This window comes from Folsomia candida, unplaced genomic scaffold, assembly GCF_002217175.1.
Source record: "Folsomia candida strain VU population unplaced genomic scaffold, ASM221717v1 Fcan01_Sc009, whole genome shotgun sequence".
Lineage (NCBI taxonomy): Eukaryota > Metazoa > Arthropoda > Collembola > Entomobryomorpha > Isotomidae > Folsomia > Folsomia candida.
This window is the reverse complement of record NW_019091201.1, coordinates 1,150,988-1,177,346: the sequence shown is the minus strand read 5'-3', so window position 1 is coordinate 1,177,346 and position 26,359 is coordinate 1,150,988. Positions and strand designations below refer to the sequence as shown.

Genomic DNA, 26,359 nt, shown 5'->3' with positions numbered 1-26,359 from the left:
ATGAATGACAACATCTCCATTTCACGACGAACGTAATTTCTCTCGAAATACGAATACACCATTGATAAATGGACCTTTATTATGAATCAAATAGGTGAACCAGTTATGTATGATGATGATGACAAACAAAGCATAATAACAGATACCTACCTACGACTAGAATAATACAAACATAGATAATCATCCTTACATAATAGTTCCGTATGTACCTACAAATGTAGCACAAAAAACATGGTTCTCATGTTTCCTCAAATATTTGTGCTTATGTACTCGCATTATTGAAATCCCTGTTATTGATACTAATTGCCAGACGTCTATAGCACAATAAGCCGGATTTAGTTAGGGATAACCCTTTCACTCACAAAACATAGTGAGTAAGTGAGTACCCCTCTCAAATTCAGCCATGATAATAAGTAGTTATGGAATACAAATATTTTCCAACTGGTTTGGCTCATGGCGTTTTGTTTGGATTTCTGTACGTACGTACCCTGTCGCAGATCGCCATTCCATCCCAAATAAATCCTAACTACTATTGTGCCCAGTAATAAAAAGCACTTAGAATTTAGAACAGAGTAACAACAATAATAAGAATGAACCACCAAACAAACATTGTCCAAAAGGACTCGGGAGTGTTTAGAGGTACAAATAAATCAGAAGTATCTACATAAAGATCTCATTTCTCCGTACACACGGAGGACAAGTCTGTATTTACAGTATATTCAGTGGGCAGAATAAAGATGCGGATGTCCGTCGTCGTCGTCGTGTCGTTATTGTTGCTGGTGGATTGGATGGATGCAAGCTGTGTTATGTTATGTTTCTATTTCTGCAGCGTAATCTCAAGATGTCATTATTATGCTCCACTATTTTTACTCGCTATCATCACAATCAGAGAAATCTCAACCAGTATGTCACACACAACTGGGACTAAATTGAGCCGAGACAGCGAGGGACAAAGGCTGAATTAAGAGATTCCAAGACTAGATACACACGCGTACAATGGACTCACCGTGGTTAGTGGTCCTGCTGCTTCTGAATATACCGTACATTTTGAAATAAAGGGGAGGCCTGTATTTATAGCACCAGGTTTAAAGAAAGCGACGATATTTTATGTTTGTTTTCGTACTGCAGCAGTGGTTCAGGCTGGAGGAGATGTAGATTTGAAGCGAGATTGTACACTCTGAGAGTCAGATCAAGATTGAGATTAGTTTGGCTGAATGGGACTTGGTGGGTTGAAGAGGAGTGTTTGGTAACTCTTTGAGAGCGAGATAATGCATCATTGGAACGCGGAAATGGAGAAAGTAAACCAAGTCAGAGCACGACATGAAATGGTGGAAGGGAAATGGTCTGAGAGTGCATATGATCAAGGGACATCATCTCATCTCGGAATAAACGACCACCTTTACAGATACCCTGCTGCGGAGTGAGCCATCAGATTGGGACTAATGTTTGTATGTATACAGGGAATGGCATGTTTAGACTTCTTGGAGAGGAAAAGTAGTAAAATTTGCAACGGTTTATGAGAATATTTGCAGTATGTTAATATTATTTGGGATGTACTACATGTTCCGGGAAGTGATGAAGGCGCCCATTTAAAGCTAGTTTTTTTTGTCTGAACAAAAAAAACTTGTTTTGGTTCTAGATTTCTACTCAAAATGAAATTCACCCATTTTATTTTTTTGAATTAGTAGGTCTAAAAATGGGAACAGAGAGGAGCTAATTGAATTTTTGGAGTAGGTTCTCCCCACTTTTTCTCTGATAGCTTCTCGTCTTCATCTCATTTTTTCTTAGATAACAACAAACGTTCAGCTTTCTCTGACAAACATTGATCAGAAGAAGAAGAAGAAATGGCACAACTGTGAAGGCAACCAACCATTGTGTCGCTTTTTTGATATGTATCGTCTGTAGTCCACTTTGAAGAAAGTAAAAGAAGAAATCAAAGAAATTCGAAATTGAAGTCGAAATGTCCAGCTTTCACCTTTTCCTTCCAGGCAGATTTTCCGACTTGTTTGGTTTATTGGAAAGGTTTTGTCCATCCATCGTCCCACTCGTTTCGTTGCCTTTGTCCTGGTTTACTTCCTCGGAAAAGAAGAAGTAGAAAAAGTGGTGGTGAATGAAATGCCGAGAGCTATTCATTATTGGAAATTGAGACGCGACACACGAGTGTGACTGACGTACTGCCGGGCAACAGGACCCACCGTTCTCTGTGATGTGGCATTGTATGTGGCGACTTTCTCCAGCGGTACAGAGTTTGCCGTTCTTTGTTCTCATCCAGCATCAAGAAGAAACTATCGGGAAAAGAAGAAAGTACAAGTTCGGTTCTGCATGAGAGATCACGAATTGCAAAATGGCGAATACATAGGCGAACCAATGAATGAATGAATGAATGAACCATTCAATAAAAAATTCATTTAATGTTTCCAGGAATTAATTTGCTCCCGAAATGAATAGTCGTCCTTTCTTAGCTACATATTTACAACGGCAAGAAGCACACAATCCTGTTTACAGGCTGATCAAGGACATACTTACTTATGACGCATTTTATTTTTATCATGAACGAACCACGTGTAAAGGAAATCCTTCAGCGTATTTACATAGTTTGCACCAAAAGTGATTTACTTTCACTTTGTGGTTTGGTTGGTCGTATTGAAAATTCAAATGGATTGTTTAATAGGATTCACATTAGCATCATAAAGAAGTGGCTGAGTTGAGGATCACCATTGCATAGGAGAAAACGCGAAAGTTTTTGAAATGTCACACTCCACTTGATACTCCATCTTTCATCCTTGTGCAAGGAAGATAATGCACTTTGCAGCATTTCCCTCATGGTGCACCTCACTTATTCCGAACAGTGCGAGAGGGAGAACATGATCGCGTTTTCCACTTTTTTAAAAGTTATATGAGAAGGATCATACATCTTATTTTACACTTTTTACATTTTACGCATTTTAGGCCAGACTTTCCCCGTCGAGGAAAATATCTTTTTCCGAAAGTTCTTGAAGGGAATAAGTTCCACGTGAATGGGAGAATTGAAGCAGGATGCAAGTCGGCAGTGTTATTGGATTCCTTCTTCCCATTGTCTGTAAAGGTGAAAACCTTGAAAGATACGTATGCACCTTGTTTTCCGGGATGGTTTGCTATCACCATATAGATACAAATATTCGGCAAACTCGCTACTTTATTTTATCCAATTTTGTACATGGTTCCACCTCGTAAGAATTTGTTAAATACATTTCAAAGGTATTCCAATTTCATTCAAGAAGAAGGAAGATGCAATAAAGTGCAGTAGTAGAATCTGACTCGGAACAATATATCAAGTTTCACGAGGACTCAAAACTTGGAAAGAAACATTTCAGCCTGCAAATAATATCATTTGCATCACTCTTTCGAATTTCATGCAAACTTGGATGTTGCGTAGTACAGAATATGTGAATATTTCGAGTGTATCCACTCAATTTTATCGTGTACCCTGTAGCGTTTACTATTTTCCAGGACTTACTAAAAAAAGCACGCGCCATTACTTACTTATATATCCACTTTTTTTTACGCTGCCTTGTTCTCGTCGTCATCATTCTTAAACTTATTACTACGAGCACAAAACGTAGTAAAATGCTGGGAAAGGAGAAAATACTTCGCCAATCCAAATAAGAATTTTTCAAGGTGAAGGTAATATAACGTAAAGAAATTTATTGTTTGCGGGCGACGGATCGTGCATAGATTTTTTTACGGGGAGCCGGTCATATCAAGAAAGTACCACTTTTCTGATTCAATAAATTATACTCAGTAAAAATTTTAGTATTCTCCGACTGCACCCTGTTAACGGAGAAACAAGGAGAACGACGACCGAAATGAAAGAAAGATGAGGTGGAGTGGAGATCCGTAAAATTGTGGAATGTTGAACGTTGTTCATCTCCGAAAGAAAGGATGCGAACAATTCTCGATGTGAAGAATTCTTCACGATATTGTCGAATGGAAGAAGAGAGGAATCTTTAATCTTGCTTTCTCCGACGTGTCCTTGTTCCCAAAAATACTTATCTACGGAGGGGAGATGCCTACGCAGATGCGATGCATTATTGAGTGTCAATGTAGATATTAATCTTGGTTCGGAAAATGGGGGCTAAAATTTGTGCAAAATTTGTAATTCTTCATTCCTGAATTAGTTTTATGTATTCATGATCAACTCGCAGATTTTCAGTTCAACCGTAAAATAACGAGGTCATCCGGATACAATGAACCTGCAAATGAACTTTGTCACTTTTATGGTATTCTGCTAGCTCCCCCACCAACACCATCCACCAGACATGGCCAGCACGTTCTTTCACCTTTACAAGAGGAAAGTGAAAGCAAGGCATCCTTCACATTTATTTGGATTCGTCCATGTATTCAAAGATTTCAAGTAACGAAGAATTATTGCCATCTTGCTCTCACGTGCACTTACGTTTGTTTCCAAGTCCCTGCTTTCTCTCTCTTCTTTCGTTGCCTGGTGTGGATGGACTTTGGATGTTGCTTTCCTAAGCCGTGAAGAAAGATTTATTTTTGTTCTAAGAAAAGAAGTGACACAGAAAAGAAGAAAATTTGGGAAAAGTAAAAGACGTCCACGGTGTGTAACAAACCCATGCACGCGCATACGATAAAGTCTACTTATTTACCTCCCGCATACGTATATATGACACTGCAATAGCGTTGTCCTTATCCTACAAAAATAGGCCTCCATCAAATTTTGCAACCAAGTCTTTAGAGAATTTTCTAAAACGAATTTTGCGTAAGAAGGAAAATGTACCAACTACACAACGTTTTTCGTACATACGTCGTTAGTTTAATTACAAATGCCCTGATCTATTTTTGTCTGTCTCCGAGTCCCAGAGATCGCTTTCATTCAGTTTAGTTTTCTTTCTAGGAAAGTTTCCACTCGTCAAAAAATTCGCGTATGTATTTCCTTCCACCGGTATCGTCGTCAACCCGCACCACAAACAAGATGTGTTCCCGAGTTGAGGATGATGCCTTCAGGGAGAGGAGAAAGCTGCGGAATCATTCCGCAGATCTCTTTCATCACGCCTGGCCCCCAGCCAAGAAAGTGCGGATGAACACGAACATTATTTTATTTGGGTTGGGACAAAATTTTGTACTTTATGAGGACAAAAAACAGAATTAGTGGTTTGGTTTAGTTGGTTAAGGGATTCCGTTCTTCTTCGCTTGCAGTTGTGCAGTTTGCTAGGTTGGCGCTGTCCCCAATTTACCATTAACATTTTACACTGTGGTTGGTGCCAAGAAAAGTTCCTTCTTTGAAATGTGACTCTGAGTAAGGAGAACATTTTAGCATTTGCTCGACACTTATTCAATTTTACAATAAGCAGGGACAGGAAAACCAGAAGCTAAAATTCATTTACACTTTTCCGTCCTTTTCTATGCACTTGCAAATGTGCAAAAAGTGGAAGTATAAATTTTATCTGCACATCTCTCCAGTGTTCCAAAAAGTTAGTGTAATACGGCTCTTCTTGTCGGAGTAATAATGCCATTTGCCACAGTTGATCTTGGAGAATTGTTACAATTTATTGCAATATATGGGAAGAGAGAAAAATAAACAAAAACTGTTCCGTCCAACCCCTTCCTTTTCATGCGTTTATCTGTAAAAATTGATGTGGTCGTAAAACACACAATAAAATAAATGCTGCCCAAAACCAGAAGCAACTTGCTGTACAATCTTTTTATGTATAGTATGTACGACACGATAAGAATACGGGCGATAAGCGTCGTATGAAATGAAGCGACTGGAATGCAATTTAATAACTGCAAATAACTGTAATAACGACACGATGCAGGGAAGGAAAAGTTACATGAAATGTATACTTCCTCTCCAACCAACCATTTTCCTCCTACCCGGATTGGACGATCAGTAGAAATGCTAAATGTCCAAGTGGATAAATGGATTGGCATTTTCCTGCCCTTTTTGACTCATTTTTACAGTTTTCAGCCCATAAAACCCACCCTTTAGTTGGCTGTATGTGGTGGCAACCAACCATTAAAATTATTTTTCCTACATATTCGTTTAACACGATGTGCAAATACTTTGAGCCAGCCAGGAATACGGCCACCATCATTAACTGGTGGTGGGGTGGAAACAGAAACAAGGGCGAAATAATGATGGCTTTTGGTATAAAATGTGGCATGGCATCGCATCGCGTTTGGAACGATCAGCAAAAGGTGAATACTAGAAGAGAGAGCAAGAAACCACGAAACCGAGCAATTTTAGGATTGATTTTTTCAAACCGCAGAAAATAACGATGCTACGAACGATTCTACATAAAGTGGAGGACTTGCTTGCTTAGGTTACCTGTGGGTTAGAAGTGGTGGGTGCTTAAGTCATCAGAGCTCTTATTAAAGCATGTCATGTAATGGTACACCTTTCCTGCGTGTTGTTTTATTATGTTGCAAAGGTGTTTGTGGGCAGATGCAATGGGTACTTTTTTTGAGGAGGATGTGGAAATAGTCATGCGATACAAGTGTCTAAATGCTATGTAGATACATCCAAGTTGCATATAATTCATAGCCTGCCTCCATCCAGCTTCAACCCGAATTGAAATTTAATAAATAAGTGCAACAGGAATATGTTGGAAAAGCGAAAGTTGTGCAAAAATTAATGCCATCCAGCGATATATGTGCACAGCCAACACCCGAAAGCCAATTATTAAACCAAATAAATATTCAAAAAGGCCAACTAAACAAAAATAAATAGAAGGTGTAACATTACAATTTCACGTTAATCGCTTCTATTCCATTACATTCACAACTATAGATTTCCATCTCCGATATCAAAACGAACGAATGAAGGGCTGCCTGCCAAAGATGGAATGAAATCCGTTTCGTTTATTTTGGAACGATAGTCAGTCATCATCGCACATGAGGAAAAAGCGAAACAAAAATGTTTCCTAAACACGCAACTCTGGCACAATTGGTATAACAAGTCTGTAATTAAGTTGTAAGGTGCTATTCAAGGGTTGGAATTTGGATTGTTAAACTTTTGGATGTGAAATGAGATGGACTGATTGAACTAGATTCGATTGTTGCCAGAATAACAGAAAAAGAAGAGGACTTGACGTGACGTGAGGCTCATTCGTTGTATAATAATCCTCCAAATAGTGATAACCATCGGTATTTATCTAGAATAAAGAAAGGGTCCAATTTTAGGACTGCATCAAGTTTCAAGGGTATGACCTGTCTTGTCTCGTTAATGTTTCCTGAGCACTAAATTCAAATTGGGAAATGACAGCTGGCCCAATTGCTTTGCGGCAAAAAGAACAATTTAGTCTAGGGAAAACTATAATTTGATTGATTGAGAACTTTTGCATTTTTTGTTTCCAAACTTGCAATCCTTATTGCAACTTAATTTGTATCTGTAGACCAACTCGCTGCTAAAAAGTGGACAAGTTTAAAAATTCTTAAAGTTAAAGAAGAAAAAAAAACTTTCACCTCTGTTTCTCTGCTGAAAACCACTTTCGCATTTCAAAAAGTAAGGCAAAACTGTAAACTAGTTTGATGAGTTTTGTTCCGAGAGACTGTATGGTTATGGAGAAAATTAGTTTTCAACTCTGTCCGGAACGAAACAAGGCTAAAATCTAAATCAACAAGAAAGAATATATAGGTTAAGAGTTTGAGAATTTCAAAGGACACCAAATTACTTTATTTCCCTCGAGTGTGTGCACGAAAGCTTATCATTTCCATCCACAGAGACAGTTACAGCTAGACTGGAAGATTCTTAGAAGTAGATGGTCATGTTCTCGGAAAAGCTATGTAGCAAGCAAAACCAACAAAATTATTTTGCAACAGTGGTTAACCTTAACGTCATAATCTATATTTTTCATCTGCAAGTGCACTTTGCAAAGTTTCGATACTTTCAAAGATTTAATCATAAGCCTGAATCCGAAAGTGAAACCACGATGCAGACAAAGTAAACTGTGTTATGTGCAGAGGTTACATAAAATTGCAAGTTCGATACATCTACTCGAAAAAATTGCACTACTGCAAAATTCCCTTGCAACCAAAGTTCTGCATTTTTTATATCTAAGCCAAAACTATTGTTCTTTACCGTTGATCTATGCACTGATCAATGCACGATAAGCCCAAGATCAGAGGCAGCAGCAGGGTTTGTTAAATAGTTTGCTTGCTTGCTAAAAAAACCCAAAGGGTCCAAGTTCCCCTCTGATTTGGCATTACATTTGATCCCATGGAGCCTAGCGTAACATTTCATCGTGTTCCTGTAACCTCTCGCTACTTACTTACAAAACCATTGGGAAAGTTTGGTTTGGCATTGGTGAAAGTAAATTCTTTTTTGGCTTGGTTTTGTTGGGCGTAAGTTGAAGTAGTGAGAGAGATAATTTATATTACGTGTATGTATTCGCTTGATTTATGTTTATGGGTCGATTCCTAGACGTTCTCGATTCTCCGGTTGAATGTGAAAGTGCAGAATCGCTGGATTGTTGTACAAGCCAACAACTTTTCCTAATGCCTTAATGCTGCTTACTACTCCTTCGGTAGCTGAAAGTGGTGGTGGTGTTTGTTCGTGGTAGCCGTGATGTAATCTGGATCTGATCATCCAATCCAACTCCGATGTAGCGCGATACGCAATATTTCTTCCGGCAATTTTCTTATTTTTGCTTGCGAGTCAAAACTGCAGCAGGCTTTTTCTCCTTCTTTCTCTGGGAGGAGAAAGCAACAGCAAATCGTGAGGAAAGTATAGGAATTAATGAAATGCCAGTCAACCAGTCAGCAGCAAAAAGGTTGCACTAATTATCCAACTCCTACTACGGCACAACTTCAGCCTTCATACTTTAGCCCGGCGTCTGTCTACAAGACATGCCTTCTGTCTTCCTGTCCGTTTGCAGGAGGAACTGTCTATCCGGATCATAGATCAGGAATTTGTGGAAGTGTGCAAAATCTTTAGGAATCTGTAATATCTGGGAGAAAAGAATCTCGCCAAACGCCACCACCACCACGACCAGATTCATCTATTCTCTCCAATGCAAGTCATTATAATACTTGTATGGAATTCGCCTTCTTCTTCTTCTTATGGGGAAATCGTGATTCCTCCACATTTTTTGTATGCTCGCAAAGGAAATAAATATTTGGTCATGAGGGAAAGGATCGAGTAAATGGAGTGGAGTGCGAAAGGTTTACGTGACCGAGTGAATGAGTCGTCTAAGCTAAGCTGGCTTGATGCGATGGTGGTCTGGTTTTGCTACGTCTACTTGGCACGTCTCCCCCAGACAAGTGAAGGCTCAGAGAGAGGGATCATATCACGAATGACGGCGAAATTCATAACGGGGCTGAAATATTATTTTGTTTTACGTGCATCGTATCGTACATACTTTTGTAATAATGCTGCGTTACATAACTTTTATTACGGGATGACATAATCTGGAGGAAAATAATAAATAAGAATAAGATCTTTGAAAGATTATCACAGGAAAGTGGAGAAAGTAGTCAATTTGCATCCATCAGTTCAATTTCTTCCTTTTTGCGATAGGGACCTGCTTTACATAGCTGCGAATGAATTGGACATTAGGTCGGATTGGATTTATGTGTGTGAAGGGCTGTTTTTCAATCGTGCCTCGTGTAGCATCGTCTCTTCTTCTCTATTCCAGATATCTGTCGGGCTGTAGCTTAAGTCATGACATGCCGTGGACCGACTTGTCTTCAGATTTAGCCCAGTTTACTCTCTTCCTCGCACTCCCGTCAACTCAACCTCATTCCTACTCCGCCATGTGGATGAGATGAGATGAAAGAAAATCAATAGATCTGAAATCCAGATTCACAAAAGAGAAATGACATGTCAAAACCCAACACTCAAAATACTCAAATTGTGAAAATGCTGCTGCGGAAAGTTCTCTTCTCTTCTCTGGAGAGAGGAGACTGGAGGAAGTACAACATATATATCACTGAACGCTTTCTCTCTCTAAGGCAAACATTCTTAGAGATAGGAGCACCCTGCGTATTTGAAGATTGCCAATTCCAGTTTGCATACAATTGCTGCATAGCGTGATGTGCATTTGGAGTACGATCGTGTCGAGCGAAATGTGCATCACCTCCTCCTCCTCTTTGAGATGTATTAGGTAGGACCGTGTATAGGCAAGCCTTTGAGAGGCCTCATCTTGCTCTGTAATAGTAATGATCCTTGAACCAGAAATGTTTGTTGAAGTTGGTTGGTTGGTAGTCGTCTACAATCCCCCAAGGCTCATCAGCATTCTACTCACTCACTATCAGCTTCCGCACTTGACATGAGAGAAGCGGGGGCGAATTTTGCGGCGGTGATGCCGCGGTTGGTTGAAAGATGAAGGTATGTACGGAAGACGAGACGACGGGAAATGGAACAGAGTACTCAATTGCAAGTGCCAATTGCAATAGTGATGAGACAGCAGGCCATTGAAGACGATATATTTATTCCAAGAAACTTGTTGTCTATGAGTTCTATTTTCAGTGAGGATTCGAACTGCATGCTCATTTGCGAAAATCATTCCGTGAATTTGCCGTCATAACATAACGAGAAAATGTCTTTGGGGCAAAAATAAATAGTTCAAAGAGTGTCGTGAAGCCGTATATTTTGCAAATTGGGGATACACCTACGCGCAAATTGTGAAGTTGCTTACTGCACGTAAATTCCAGTACAAATTACATACGAACTACTTACTTCCATTTGACAAAGTGTGCTCTCATGTTTTTGGGGGGCAAAAGTGTGATGGAAAACTACACGTATGGATGGATGAGCACGAACTGCGTGGGTTTTCAGCATCCACTTTCACCATTCCATTACTTGCTTTCACCTTGAATTCTTTCACTTGTGATGGGTTAGTGGGTGGTGGTGGTGGCATAACCACTAAAATTAGTCCATGGTTTAGACTTACATTGGTAAATTTTTATTTTTATTATTTCCAGGAACAACTTATTATTAAGAGGTTTTAGGTTAGTTTGGACTCTATTCAACTTGATTTCTATCACCGTCTGATTGCAAGCCAGAAAGTAAACTACGCTTCACTGAATACTTTTAGAAGGCGCCAGGTTGTCGACGAACTAACTACTGCGACTTTACCTTAGTTTTAGTTCATCCACAAAATGCATCTTGGATTCAGTTGTGCCAAAAGTTGTGGAAATGATAGGAAAAAATGAGGACCTGTGTGTGTAAGGTCTTTGGTATTTAGCAAGTCAACCATGACCATAACTTATCTCCAGGATGACAAACTATGTATTTCGGGCCAACTGATCTGCTGACCTCATTGCTTACATTACCTTGTTTTCCCTCGAAATTTAGAACAAATGTGTCCTATTTTAAGATAAAATATTTCTTTTGGTTTGTTTGAAACTGCCAAATTTTGACCAGACCAGGAATTTAGTCCTTAAGTTGGATTAAGCCGTCTAAAATTAATTAACATTGTAACTTTGTTCATAAATAAGGGAAAGTAAAGCGGGTCAAAGGAGGAGGAGGGATTAAAGGAATTTAATTTAATCCCAATTTCCCCAGCGTTCCAGGATAAATAGGAGAGAAATAGGGTACCGGAGAGCTACTTACTTATTGCATTTGTGGCTTCCGTCAGGAGAAAGTGTGCGTAGGTGACTAGTCGAGGAGGCAGCCAAGGTAAGTATTAAACTGGTGGAATCAAATCTGCAAATCCTTGGTAATAAATTAGATTACTAAATAGCAAGACAAAGAAGAAGACGGTACGATTAAAATGATTTGGAGTAAAATGAAATGGAGTCGTGCGGTGGTTGGTTGGTTGGGAGGTTTGGTGGCTCATACGTACATAGGACCGAAGTCAATAGTGGAAAATAATGGAATGAGGCTGCACGCAAAACGGGAGAAAGTTGAATGAAATGAATTTAGTTGGTTGGCTTTCTCCGGGCGGTCTCGTCTCCTTCCTGGAAAGACACGCTATTAAACCACCACAAGGATTTCATTGGTATCTAAAAAGTAGTCATGTTTTTCATTGAATACAAATTTTATTTGGAGTGAGTTTTACTACGTCTCAATTTCGCTAAATTAATCCGAACAGTAAGCAAAATGTGTATGTATGAAATGTGTGTCAAGCTTTTCAATTAATTAATGATAAGCCCTACATTTTCCTATAGTCGGTTTTAATTAAAGAATATTTTTCCTAATTAAATTCCCAATAAGCTCATCAATTCGAATGAAGCGGGTATTTTCAAAGCGACGATAGCACAGAAATTAGACCACACGTTGAGTATCGGTTCCACTTTGTGTATTCATTCGTCAAGCAAATGGAAATATATCTTTGATGTGGTTGGCTTTGGAGTGGTTTAGATTTTGCGTTTAAATTCTCATTTGTGCCAGTATCATATCATCAAACGGGAATATAATCCTGATAAAATACGCTCGTTCGTAGTATGAATTTGACCTTAGTCTTGTCTTCTGCCAGCTCTGCACCGCACAACGATGGGGAAACTGTACACCTAGCAGTGGGAATGATAATGGGGAGGAATTTACAAGTTGAGCCGAGAGGAATGCAAGAAATTGGTGAAAGTCGTTCGTCGGGAGAGTTATACAGAGTTTGCCGTTTCACTTTGGCTGGATTGGATTGGAATTTAGAATACATTCAGCCAGCCAGACTCAAAGTCAAGTCCAAACAAAAACGAATCACAAACTTTGGCTGCTGCCATCACGGGTGAGAGAATGGATTGAACCCCCACCTAGACTTTCACCATACCACGCGCAGCAAGGCATGAAAGTGATGAGATGGAGAGAGAGAGAGAAAGCTAATGCCAATCGGACTACTAAACTTCTCAACAACCAAACTGTCCAAAACCCTTTCCACCAGTTCTACTTTACAATTTATAACACAATACACTATTCAGAAAGAGAAAGTCTGCATGTGCTTCGTGACGGAGGAGAGGCATGTTCGGGAAGGTGTGGTTGGTTTAGTTAGCTGGCTGGTGTCAATATCGAGAGAGGCCTTGAAACTCCACGTACATTGTGTTAAGTATGGGCAAAATTGATACAAACAACTTTATAAAAACAAAGGTTTCAATGCTATAGTTGTTTACGCCTAAACCTCAATGCCAACAAAATTAAGAGACAAAACAAAATATCAAATGCATCGCACTTGTTTTTATCAACTCGGCTTTCGACGTGATAAATAATTTTGAACTTGAAGAATTTTAGTAAATTTCTGAAAGTTTCGAATAGTGGAGGGAGAGGTCGTGTCGAGAAGAAACTTTTCAATTAAACCTTCTTTTTTTAAGTGCATCAAATGCAAGTTTTCCTTTCACGTTTGATTGTAGCGCTTTGTAAAGATGCATTAGTGATCAATCATTTCAACATTAAAGGTGATTCAATGAGCGATTGATGTGATAATTTTCTCTTTTCTTGTCTTCCTGTCCTTTAACTAAAGTAAACATGATGGAAAAGGTGATTTCGTCCTGATCAATTTTATTTTAAAGAATTACTACCAAACCACCCGACATAAACGGTTAGTGCTCAAAAACAAATTATGATCCAGGAACTACTTAAAAATTCGAGTGCTTCGCGGAAGATACATAGCTTACAATTTTTTGCTCTAAAATATGTATCCCCAGTAAAACAAATAACTATGTCTCACCTTCTTAAAACACATCATTTGTATCTCATTCAAACTACTTCGGAGGAGCAAGGCTCAAATTCAAATCAAACAAAACCACAACCAACGTACACCGTCAGAGAGTAATCTTGTCTTCAGTTGAAGGTTCGGGTTGAGGTGACTTGAGGCTCATCAGTCGACTACCTTTTTCCATGAGTCAGTCAGTCAGAGAGAAACCTGCCGTCTGTACCACACCACAATCCGACAAGCGAGTCATTCATTTTATTTCCTCCGAGCCAGGAATTTCCTAACTAGCAGTTCGACGATGTACAAGTATGACCACAAGATATTATTATCATCATCTCAGGGGCCGACACGAAAGTAAAGTTTAACTTGTCTGCTCGTTCGTTGTTTAGAACCTTGTTTGTTATTTGGCTTTTTGGTTTAGTTTTTTACTACCTGGCTCTCATAAGTATTTACTACGTTACTTCTAGTGGTTGGTAACTTATGAGTCGCCTGCTTAAAGATTATTGTTTCGTGTATGGAAACATTTTATGGCCAATCATTACGATACAAAGAGAGTGAGCAGCAGAGCGTATTCGTAATTTCTTAGGAGAAGGAGATATGGTATCTTTGCCTAACAACCACAACGGTGGGTGAGTAATGTATGTGCATACATACGCACTCGTCCTAGGTCGTAATGATATCCAATCTTATTTCTCCTATAATTAAACATTGAACATGAAAAATGTACGTATTTATGTACAAAAAACTTAACCAAACCACCAGTCCAAGGTTCTGACTCATTTAAAAAATGTATCTTCAAGTTGTTGTAAACTCACACTTAAAATTAGTTTTCGTGGAATTTCTGAAAATCTAAACTTCCGGATGGAGCGTAAGATCTTTTCGGGGACATTAACAGATAGGGCTGAAAATAAATGACAAGGTATAAAATAAAGAAAACAGATGCGAGTATACATTGGATAACGGAGAAGGTTGTCCCTAATTCATTTCGACATTTGTCGTTATCCCAACTTTGCGTGTTCATGTCTAAAATAATTTGTGGGTTGATGTGGAAAGATAAGATTTTGTTTTTTCTTTTGTTGATAACTAAGATGATTCTGGTTCCTGCACTGGCATTGCTGAAATTTTGAACCAGTTTCCAATATATTCTATCCTGGATAAGTAGTTCTTCTGTGGTCCTTATCAAAAGTTGTCATCCGACTTTACTTCCTCACAGAAATACGAGTTTTATAATTATATGTCATTTAAAATGAGATCGACATATTGTTCAAGATCTCTGCTCTGTAGAAAAGATGGATAAAATCAGTTTTGTACCAAACCATGCACGCAGTTGTTTTTCCTTAAGATTGAAACAATTTTGTAGGAAAAAGATGACAAATTCAACAAAGAAAACCACAACCATCATCATTATACTTAATCATACCCCTGTCACTGGACAAGTCGCTTGCATCTGTCTCCGGTCCTTGCGTTCCCACCTTGAAAATATGACGATAAACTACGTACACCAACCCACACACAAGACCACCAAAAACCAATATGGTTCCACCTCTCTGCCCACTTATTCGACTTTGATCTCGATATTCGATATGGTTGAAAGGAGACAAGAAAGAGAAAAAATAACTCAGACCAAAGATAACCGAAGATAAGTAACAATCGAGAATCGAGAAGATGAAACAGAAAAATGAAATAAATATATAAATGTTGGACATCATGTTGGAGGATTTTGATATAAATAAATATGTTTCCGGTAAATGTCTATATGAAATGATGTGCATTCGGAAAACGGTGTGTGCTTCGTGACCAGTGCTAAGTTTTTTGATCGATTCTTGATATTGGTCGTGGATTAAGAAAAATGGAGGGAACTTAACCAGCAAAGGTTTCCATTTTTTCTTCAGGAGAACATATATTTGTCCGTTTTTCTCCTCGCATTGCATGTTACACGTCTTCTTTTGTTTGTATTGTGACATTCAAAACACTATCACAGCCCAGTGTGGTGGTGCCGGGGTCTGGACAATTTGGGTTGACAATGGCCAATTGTCATTGTCAAGGGACTCCTCTCTTTCTCAATGCTGCTTCTGATCTGCTGCTGTGACCAGAAGAAGAAGAGGCCAGACCAGACGTTGTGCTGCTCCCTTCTGACTCAAGAGAAGAGAATATGACGAGGATGACAACAAAGCAAGTTGCACAATGTACAAATAATGAAATGCCAAACACAATTGGTCCCTCTTAACGCAAGCCCTCAAGTTCCTAATTTCCTTCAAATCTGGAATTCAAGAGCCCTTTATACCATTCAAATGGAGGTATGTACATGCACACTCAGGAGGTGACATAACTTGAAGCGATGGGATTTTCAAGTGTTTGACAAGCTTAAAAAGATGACTTTAGTGGAATAAGTGGGAGTAAAGTCGTCCTGTATTTTGTGAACTAATTTAATTTAAGAATCCTGTAGTAGTAACGGTGACTCCGGTGACTCCTTGGTTCATGTCTAACTTGCCTCAAAAATTCCCATTAACCAAACGTATTAAAAATATCAAGAAGCATGTTGATTAATCTCAAGTTTCCGTTGGTAAATATATTTCCATTTTTCAGTTGATCTTATACAGATATAAAATTAATTCATAGACAATTCTTCATTTCCTGTCGTTTTATTCTTTATTTATTTATTTATTTACCTGCATTTGGTGTGAGAGGAGGATAAGCACTCATTTTTTTAGATGGAGCAGGAGCTACAACCTTCCCAATTTACTTATTTAGCTACAAGACAAGAGTAATAATTTAAGTTTGATTTCAGAAACTAGATATGTTTCGAGATTTGATGATGTCTTCATTTTGCCTGTCATCATTCCATCATATTTTTACGAAGGAATTGTTACAAGTATGTACGGCGTATCATGATGAACCTTACCTCTACGTACCTCTTAACTCTGTGCAACAATGGAAATAATGACAATGGAGCCTGAAGTGAGTGAAGAACAGTTGAAAAATAAGGTAAGAGAAGAAATCCCTAATTCGGATAATAATGGTGATGGATTAAGATTGAGATTAAGAGTTAGTTAGAGCTAACAATGGCATGAAAGCTTTTTGATGTTCGTGTGAAGTAAAGTGTAGGTGTTGCATCGGAAAAAGTAAGTTGCATGCTCTTCCCTTTTCTCATTTCTCTCAATTTTTACACACCAACCACAATATTGTCCAAATTCCATTCTCACTGTTTTATTAAATAAAATATACATGCTACAAATTTTTTACCAGTTTTTTTAACAAATGCATTCCCTGTCTGGCTGGCTCGGGTTCATTGTCTGTCCAACAGTAGAAATAATTAAATAATTAACCTCCTAATTCTCCAGGTGGTAGGTTTAATTGGTTGGTGTGCATGATGCAAGTTTGTATGTTTTTTTGTCAGTATGCATTTATTTCCTACTGTTTGCAGTGAAAGTTCCGTTATGTACGTGCAAAATTAATTAAGACGAGACTTCCTGCATTTATGTGACTTATTCCTGTAAAAATGCATCAATGTGATGCAAGAGGTTGTTTTGGTATTGCTAAATTTCTCAATAACCAAACATATTTCATAATGTTATTATATCAAAATGTTCTAAATATGGATCTTGTAAGTATGAAATATGTTGATATGTTTTGGATCAATTTCGTCATCCTGTGTACATATGTGCATAACTACAGCCCATTGATTCATATGCTCCACATTACAACATTACCATCAATCTGTTGGAACAAACATTGTTGCTTTTTTACCAACGATTTTCTTCCGTTCTTTCATTCTATTTCGTCCTCGTTCGTCATCCAGCTTCTTCTTTGCTCCTTTATTCTTCCATGAAATAGATTAACGGAGGAGGAGAGAAGAAGATGAGACAAAAACTATGTGTGTGGTTTTGCTTCTTGTGGTTTAATGCAGTAGTCAGCCATCCAGTAATTTCCTCAGCCACCATGGAGCAAGGATTTCTATTCTATACTGTTTCTCCTCAGTGATATTTACTATTTATTTACACAGTCGAACCATGAAGGAAGAAGGACAGGAGGAGAGCAGATCTGGAACAATCATCTACCACCGTCTCGTCTTGTCAAAGTCGTCGTGTCCGTCCGTCCCTTCTTCACGTCCCCCATTTCCACGTCTTCTGCTTGCGTGATAACATGCGTGGTAAGGAACCGAAGCAAATCAAAGGAAATAAATGGTAATGTTTTTCCTACATTTCCAAGTCAGATGAGAGAACAAGATGAGAAAAACCAACTTGTGTAAGTATTAGATATCTCCGTGTTGTTTGTTCTTTACTCCCCATTTCAGTGTTTCAGTGATGACTTGATGGATAGATTTGTGTTTCTTGTTCCTTTCTCTGTCCTTCCACATTCATATGTCAGTGATACGTATGAGTTAGTAGAATAGAATTAGATTTTCATACAAAATAATAAAAAAGCCCAGTAAGTGGATCCCGTTGTTTGTTGTTCACTTTTTCCTCTCAACTCTCCCATATTTTAATAGCAGTAGCAGTAGTCAAGTAATCTCTGTTTTGTGTGGAAACTCACAACAATAATTGGAGCATCTTATCATCTTGTTGAATATGTATTATTGTTACGTAACATTCACACAATTTCCTTCTTTCGCGAATAAAATATTTTATTCATGTCGGACTCTGCAAAATTTTATCTTTTCTGCAAGAAAACTGTAGCGTTTTTGCGCGTTTTTATCATTTTATTCTGCTGCGAAGTTTGCCACAAAGTACGAATTTTTGTCACAGTTTGAACAGCAGAATGAAGGACAGGAGAGAGAGAGAGAGCTCAGCATGAATGGAGAAAAATCGGAAGCAACCAGGAGACAAGGCATTGTTCCTTTGAATCGAGTTCTTCTCATACGAAATGCAAGCAAGCAAGGAACCCTTTTCACTAAAACTTGTCGTCTTCCTGGTTGGAAGGAAGAAACGATGTCATTATTATTAGATATGATTATAAATGATTGCTATTCTTCGCTCTGGGTGACTGTCGCCAAATTGAGATGTGATGTGAGACATTATTTATGAATCGTTCGTATACAATAAGTTTGTTATCCATATTTTTATTTGGATATTATCATCATTACAAAGACAAGATCTTTGATCATCATATATATGAATCCGTCTAGATTTTCTGTCTGTGTACATTTTGTGTGATGGTGGATGAAAATTATATACATAGAATTACATGTATTATCATCAGTATCACCACCACTTGTACACTTTCTTGTCCTCCTCTTCTTATCTTCTTAACATTTGTCAACTCAATTGTATTCGTAATCATCATCATCATCATCATCATCATTGCCACTCTCAAACGGAATGAAATGACCAGGTTCTTATAATTTAAGTGTGAATCCGTTACTAGTACGGATTCATAGATATCCGCCGGATTACTTATGTATTTGCAGTATCATGCTTCATCAGAATTTGCACAATGGGTGCCCATTAGTAGTATTGTTAGAGGTTTAAATATACCTACGCTCTTGGCAGTAAGAAGGGGAAAAAATGTAATCCCTGTATTATTATGTACTTGTTGGCAGCATATTATTAAAGCAGATTTGTGCAAAAAATCCTGTGCAAATTGTGCTGAATGGAAGAATCAGAGCAAAGCAAAGAGGTGAGCTAATGTAGATGGAATTACTACTCCTCCACAAAAAAAAATAAATGCGTGCACTTTCACTCGACTGGAAGCTCTGTGTTTTCTTGAGCTTATCATTACTTATCATAATACAGGACAGACAATCGCCCAGACATGAGACATATTACAAACTGTGTGTGCTTTGCACGTTGTTATTTCCATTAGTCAAAGTATTGTTGGGTTCAAAATGAAATTAGGTGAGAGTAATCCAGCCAGCTTGTTTGATCTCAAAGTATGATGTGAATGTGGACCAGAAGATGAAAATTCAGTTGTGAATGTTCCCCTAAAAATATTAAAGTTTACAAAAACAGGGGGCGAAGAAGAAAACAAAAAATATTCCCACAGCCAAAAGCAGAGCGTTTTATATAGTCCAGTCTCCTCTTGTGAAGGAACGTCCATTAAAATGCACGCAACACAATGAAAATCGTCATCATTAACGTGCTTTCATTTTTTAAGGCGAGAAACGCCATCATTCATGACCGACTCAGGGTTACTTAATGATACGGTTCTGTTACATGGAAGTGGGGAATTTGGTTGGTTGGTGGATTGGGTACTACCTTCCTTCCAGGACTGAAACGTACTCTGAGCATTTTTGATGATGAGCTGTTGTATGTTTATGATTCTACCTGCTCCACTTATATTCATGATATTTGTTATGGCGAGATGGGTGGATTTGTTTTTGGTTGTAAAGAAAAATAAGACAGAGACTGGGGTACTTGCAGCAGGTAATGATGATACTATATTATGTAACAAATATGTATGTACCTGTACACGGTCGGTAACGAGATCGGGAGGGAATAATGTATTCTTCTGGACCCTTAAACAAAAGGAAACGATTGAAATGTGGAAATGAGATGGGACGGATATATTTTACGTACTTGGGTAGGTAAATAGGGTCATCAACAAGGCTACGAAAGGGTTAACAAGACCAAGAAGATTCCGATTATTGAGTACGACGACTTCTTTTTTAACTAGGACAACTTATTGTAATGGGAGTTGTTGTTTTGACTGCGTAAAGTTTTAAAAGTTAGTACAATACAATTTATATAAATTTGGTGGGAATTTGGTGGTTTGTGATTGAAGAGATAGCGTTTTTGATTTTATTGGAGTACATTTTAAACCAAAGTAGATTGTTATAACGAACTAGATCTGTATAAATGGTACGTACGCAAAACTTGTATCATTGTTTTGATCCCACAATATTTCTCTCCCTTTCTAAATAAGCCAGTCGTATTTTTTATTAGTCTTGTTGTGATGTGAAACCTCATCGTCCTCTCTCCTCTTTCAACCCTGACCTAAGCCTTTGAATCTCTGCTTTAAGAGGAACAACCATCATAATAATAAGCTTCATCCTCTTACTCCCAGTAATAGCTCTCACAGTTGAACTCAACCCTGCCATTTAAATCTATACCGTCATTCTTTTCATGCAGCAGCAGCAGCTTAGGCCTTTTCCATTCATCTGTAATATCCAGCCGCTTGTGTTCCCCCTAACTAACTACCTATACAAAATAGCTGCTTGAATTCACCTTGAATTGAATTCACCTTTTCAATTCAATTAAAAAAATGAATCTGTTAGAGAGGGGATTACGTACGTGAACCTGAGGGTCACCATCAGATGGTATTTTGCCTGTGGTATGCGTTCCTTTTTTTATTTATCCAATAAGCTGTTTGTATTGCGCTCATTTTACTTTATTTGATTGATACCTCTTTTTCTCTGAGGCCGTGTGTAGGTTCACCCTCGGATGAAATTCGACAACCACTTTGGACCAGGTTGGAAATCCGGAAGTTATGCATATGTCGCTACGTATATCGTAGTTTGTAAGGTAGCATAAATGTCAGTCCAGCCATGCACAACTTCAAAGTTCACATTTCTTTGCTTCTGCTGCTGCATCTTGAGGAGAAGGAGGACGGATGAATGGGATGCAATTTTCTTCCTTGTTGAATCCTTCGAAATAATAAAGCGAGCGAAGGGGGAGTGATTTATTGTAGTGTGTGTATCCATTTCGACATAAATTCCAATAGTCGAGTCAGTCGCAAACAGAAGAAAACTTTAACTCGACATTCAGACGAGTAGTGAGTGAGTAGATTCATCTTGTGAGAGATTGTGATGCAATGTTATGTTCCTGAATGCACTTTATATTATAACCTTCACATGACAAGGATGATATAAGATTGGGGATGATAACATGGCTTGTTCCCCAATTCTAGTTCGTAATAACAGACCGTTATCTCATCTCCTTGTAAAAATTGCGTGAGGGAGATGGTGAAACTGCATCAATTTCTTGTAAAAGTTGCCCTTCTTCTTCACGCTTTAATATTGTGGTTAGTTGTGTGTGGGCATTAGTTGTGTGGTTTCGGGCTTAGCTTTCACTTTCTCTAATATCCGAGTGACTCATTCTTTTACATGTTTGGAGCCGAAATAACACCACCATTGATATGGTGATGCGACTCCGATGCGGGTACAATTTCTGTGGCTTTGGGATGGATCGAACTTGATGGGGATGAAGTGCAATAATTCATCTGTTCAAGTAGAGAGTGGATGGGGAGTGAGACTGACTTGAGGGTCAGGAGGAGATAAAAAGCAATAAAATGGGAAAATTATTAGCCTTTTGGGATTTAAATAATTCGGTTCTGCTTGGTGGAAGGAAGGAGTGTATTGAGCAGAAATAAGATCATTGCGATAGTTTGAGGTATAATTCAGTCCAATTTCTCTGCATTATGGAGTAAGCTTCACTCGTGTGGTCAGCAGTAAGTGGATAATCCATAATTTAATGGGGGTTTTCTAAGGTTGGATGTGTGAGACAATTTACAAAGTTGTCTCGCGTCTCATGATGGATACACAGAAGACAATGGAGAATGGGAAAGTTACTTTCTCTACGTTAAATGTTTTACACAGGATTTACCGACTGCGTGGGACGCGGATGTGTACGTGAGCAAATATGTGTGTCTGGGTCTGTATTTGTCTCAAACGTAATTAACAATTCATCAAAACAATTACCGTACAGAGCATGATGATTCTTACTACGACGCAAAATGAAACACGTGCCGTGTCGCGGCGAAATATTTTATTCTTCAAAACATTATATATTATGTATGTATGTACTGATGCTGTAATTTTTGTTATTTTCTTGTGCCGCACAATTCGACAAAGTCAAATAGTCGAACGCCATTTGTTTCATTCTTTTTTCGTTCTTCTCCATCCGCAAACTCAGCCAAAGTTGAATGAATGTTGGAAATTGAAGAGCAAGGAGGGAAAGAAACACATAACCATGCATTTCCTTGTCTTGTACGCAGCCAGGGTCCCACCATTTGGGTGGGAGGGGGTCAAATTCATTTTCGTAATTCATTTCCACACGACCTCATCTCATCTCTGCGCAGTGTTCTCCGTAATACAAAATTGTGCATTCCTCCAGCTTGCCCATCCAAGTTTAAATCTCTCTGCTAAACCAAAGCAGACGGAGTGGCTCAACTTTCCGAAGGCGGAGAACATTTCTTGGAATGAAAATATCTAAGTAAAGCTAGTGAAAAGTTGTGGAAATGCAAAACTGCCTGCAATGCATATCTTATTATGAACATTTGAATCTTAAAAACTGTATCGTCTCAAATCCTTTCTTCTCCCAATCTTGCCCAAGTTTTTGGGCTTCACTTTGCCAAGATTTGAGGGTTTTCATTCGAAAAGTATGCATAATAATGTAGACTAAGTTACGATTATGTTTCGTACCACGACGACGACACACCGCACGCACACAGTAAATTGTTTGACTTTCAAACTTGTGTTTGAACCGGATGCTTAAAATTCAAGGTAAAGTGCACCATAATAATGTCCATAAAAGGACATTAGGCGCAAGCCGAGATGAGACAAAGCTCAGTGTTGTGTCATAACTGAATTATCTCCGAGTTAATAAAAGTAAGTAAGCTTCTGTCCTGCATAACCAAAAACTTTATCCAGTGCCATCGCGTCGTGGTAATAACGGAAAAGCGACGGAATCCTTGCCCCAATAAGGGATTGACGACCCTGTTACATACACTACTTAAGAGACCATACTACCATATTCTTCCTCCAAGTTCGGGGTCGTCGGGTGTCGTTCGTTGTATGTGTTCATTCCCAACTTTCTATAAATAAACATTCCCCTTAAGAAGAAGGATCATCATAATCGTATATGCGATACAATGACGCTGGTTGCGCCAGGATATAAACCCCATTACAGCTTGCATTATCATCTCGTCTGGCTTAATGAGATGCAGCCCCCGGTGGTGAGCCCGACGCATTTTCCTTCACCTCTCTCTCATCCTCTCGTGATCCTGGTTCGGTTGTTGCTCAAGTAGTGGTCTGGTGGATGTTCTTTCTTTCTCTGAAGGGCCCCCATTGCGTGGAGAGTGGGGTTGATGGTATTGAAGGAGAGATGCTCATCTGATTCACAGCGTCTCGATATCTCTCTCACTTTTACAGAGGGCAAGATTTCCCCCTTACAGCGATGGTGGTGTGCTGGTGTTGTGTTTTGGTTAGATTGTGGTGGTGTGTGAACTTTGTAAAAATTAACTACTTTACCTTCTCCTTTTCTCCACTCCAGGTCTGCTTCAGAGGGCACCATAGGGTCGTCGAAGTATGTACGATGCGATAGTAGTGGTGGTGTCAGTTAATCCATATTGTTCGTACGTACGCATAAACCTGGTGTGCATTTATGTCTTGAAAGTTTTCTTGCAGAATCCAGCTCCAGCAGGGGATAATGTGTTGCTTGTGGTTGTTCATCATTATTTTCATTACGATTTCCCCCCCTGATTTTGGACAAGGTTTTGTGTTTTTTTTGGTGGTCGTATTGCACTGCATATTGCAAGTTTGTAAGGTTACACTTCCACCGGGGAAGAAAAGAAGATGCTATCCGCGAGAAAAATACAATTCTCTATCGGGCAGTGCTACTACGATGTAGTCGAGTTTGTTGGGAACAGGGGAGAAAAATTATTATGACCCTATGGGGCCCTTCCGATCCACCAGTCGTTGTAGTAGTAAGCAACGCGTACGATACGCTTTATTTCCGTGTATGATAAAAGAAAGGTAGTATATACGTAAAAGATAATCCCTTGATCGTGGCAGTGGCAGTAGTACGGCAATTTCCTCGGCATGTGCAGCAGGTTATGTTCCCCGATGATGTGTGTGAGTGAGAGTGAAGTGAGAAACAATTTAGGATGAAACATGACGGCCTTGAGAAGGCTACAAATCCAAAATCATCTAACCTAGACCTTATCTCGTACGGAGAAAGAAAACTCAACTGTCGCATCCATTCTGTTGGCTACATTATTACGATTTTTTTTCTCCTACAAACGTGTGTACCCACCCACCCACTCTTAACAGAACAGAACAGTAAGGACCAGCAGCTCGTCCTCCTCAATTGACACAACCATTCTTCTCAGAGCAGCAGCAGCAGCATGGCTTAAACTCCTCGGACAAGAAGCAATTGCGTAAAATGCCGAAGAAGAAGGAACAATTGTGTGAAATGGGTGCATCATCACTTTGTTCTTCGTACTACATTCTTTTGAGTGTCCAATTCATTCCACCCACTCCACCCAACAAGCTGATTTTTTTAGTTGAGGTTCAGAATTGCGTAACGTAACGTAACATAACATCACTCCACACACGGAGAGACAGCACCACTACCGCGAACCACGACCGTTTTTATCCTTGGAACTGGTGGGACCGACGTTTCATGGCACCCTGAATGTCGATAAATTTCCGCTTTTCGGCAACTGGGCAGTAGTCGGAGGAGCTGCTCCACAGGATACACTATTAGTAGAAGCAAGCGAGTGCATACAGTCGGAGAAAACTGGGGGAAGGGTTTTACTTTTACAACACCAAAGAGACGCAAGTTTTACGACAAGAGCGACAGTATTAAACTGCATCCTAGAACATACTACATGATGCCATTGTGTGGAAGTGGAAAGTCCAGTCTGGTTCAGCCAACCAGGATTTTATGTCCCATAGATCGTCTCCTTCTTGTTCTCTGGTCCAGAGAGATGTACACTTTAACGGAAGGGAATTGCATCCAAGATTACGGATGACTCCTTGCCAACCTTTGGCTAGTTTGGAGTAAAACGTGGGTAAATGCGTTGCACATTTCTTACATGCGTCCAAATATAGAATTTTTTTGTAAATACTTATCCATCTTCATTGAAAATCGAGTTATGGTGAAAACGGTGCAAGCATCCTTTGGGATGCGTTATAGATAGAACTTTCTCTTCCAGGTTTCTCCACAATTCTTGTCCGCAACAACTCAACGAAGGAACAAGGAACCTCACACGTTTTACTGACAGTGGGAGAAATAAATAAAATAAATCTGGTCCACGAGAAGAAGGAAATGCCTTCGCACTTTCTCCCATTTGACTTTCTCTCTTTCTGTGTTGGTTGGTGAGCAGGGAAGCGGAGCCTTGTATCTGATTTTCCGGTTGTCTCTCGGACGGAGATCAGTAGAGTTTTTTTTAGACAAGTGAGAAAAGATAAGGTTTTTGCTCTCACACACATTAAGAGAAAAACGGCTTAGTTTGACTCTGACTAGGAATTCTGGGACTGGACACTGCTAACTGACGGTGGTGGAAGTCCTTCCTGTGCTGGGTAATAACTTGATTTGTCCCCTTTGTACAATCAGCCCAATTGCAATCGCTTACACTACATATGTGCCATTAAGATTTCTGTCATGTCTGCAATTTTATTTGCAAATGTACATACCTACAACCCAATGCGAATTTAAAAGTAGGTACCTAAAACTTCTTGAGGGAGAAAGTAAACAGGAGACGCAGGACAAAACCTGAGTGGAATTTGTGACCAAATCTTTGCTCGAAATTCGCAATATTCCGCGACAAATTAAGCGAATAGAAGAAAGTTGCAGGCTTTCAATTGTCTTCTCCAACTCAAAAGTTTCTCTCGAGTCGTATCCTTACATACGTAGTCCGATTTGCTTTCCACTCGCTTAACTTTGGAGTAAATGGGTTAAAGTTAAAATGTGAAGGACTTGTTCATCCATTGTTTGTCCCACTTTCTAACTCGACTTTCTTTGTCTCAGAGATCGGTATAGGGAGAAAGTGACTGAGAAATTGTAGCCGAAATCGAATCTAATAATGCTGCCCATGTGGAATTTCAATTGTTGTTT

General features: G+C 39.0%; 1 long non-coding RNA gene across 2 annotated transcripts; it reads left to right on the top strand.

Annotated features, from left to right (window-relative positions):
• Positions 1-14,781: 14,781 nt before the first annotated feature.
• On the top strand, positions 14,782-18,221 carry LOC118436598. 2 transcript variants are annotated; one of them, XR_004835583.1, is made up of 3 exons: positions 14,782-16,146; positions 16,372-16,568; positions 17,587-18,221. It is a non-coding gene; the product is annotated as an uncharacterized LOC118436598 (long non-coding RNA). The 2 variants fall into 2 exon arrangements; XR_004835582.1 differs by having other exon boundaries at positions 14,782-16,568.
• The last annotated feature ends 8,138 nt before the right edge of the window (positions 18,222-26,359 follow it).